The sequence below is a fragment of the Nannospalax galili genome, unplaced genomic scaffold, assembly GCF_000622305.1.
Source record: "Nannospalax galili isolate Female #2095 unplaced genomic scaffold, S.galili_v1.0 scaffold489, whole genome shotgun sequence".
In the NCBI taxonomy this organism is placed as follows: Eukaryota; Metazoa; Chordata; class Mammalia; order Rodentia; family Spalacidae; genus Nannospalax; species Nannospalax galili.
In genome coordinates this window covers 889449-890373 of record NW_008360302.1, presented here as the reverse complement: position 1 = coordinate 890373, position 925 = coordinate 889449, and positions in this window count along the sequence as shown.

Genomic DNA, 925 nt, shown 5'->3' with positions numbered 1-925 from the left:
AAATTTTTTTATCTTGTACGTGTTTCCAGGACCCTTCAAAATGAAAACAAGACAAACTCTACCAAAAGCTGAACTTTTCCTTTGTCTGGAGTGAGGCGATTCTTTTCTTCAGATTCTTTTTTTTTTAAAAAATTTTTACAAAAACTTTATTGAGAATTTCATACATGCATATAAGGTGTTTGGATCAAATCCATGCCCACTCCCTCCCCTCCAACTCCTCCCATATCTTTTTAGCTTTTAGCCAAGAAACTAGCTACATTTCTTTGGGGTCTTTTTACCCTAACTGCCTAGCCAAGTCCTACTTCTACTTCCTATTGTTATCACGCTGTTCTCTGAAGGGGTTACCCAAATTGCCAATAGGGAATAGGGATACTGACTGCTCTGGCTTCTTCCATGCTGAACACGGATGCAGGGTGAGGCAATTGGAGTACCCTTCAGTGGGTCTATCTAAAAGATTCCCAAATTGCATAACTCTTGTCTCTAAGGGGAGAAGAAAGTCCTTGAATAATGAATGGGAGATGTGAAGGAGAAGTAAAGGCAAGAGTAATTAGCATTACAAGTTCTAGACAGGGAAATAGAAAAAAAGTCAAATTCTTAGAAATCATCATGTGGTAGGACATTGCTTTTGGGTATTAAACATTAGATCAGAAATAAAAACCAGCACTTTCCCTTGCTCCACTATTGACTTATTTCTACCCCTAAAGAAAACCAGTTTTTCCCTTCTGAGGTTAGTCAATTTCCATGTACATTTGAGAGCTTGAAATAGATACTCATTAGGCTGTTTATAACTTCAAAAGTTGTCTTTCCCAAGACTACGTATTTCTTTCAATTAACATCAAATAACATACACATTAGATATCAAGACACAGCTACCTACAACTATCAGAAAACTTGTGTATTGGAACTGTAATTTATCCATCCATTC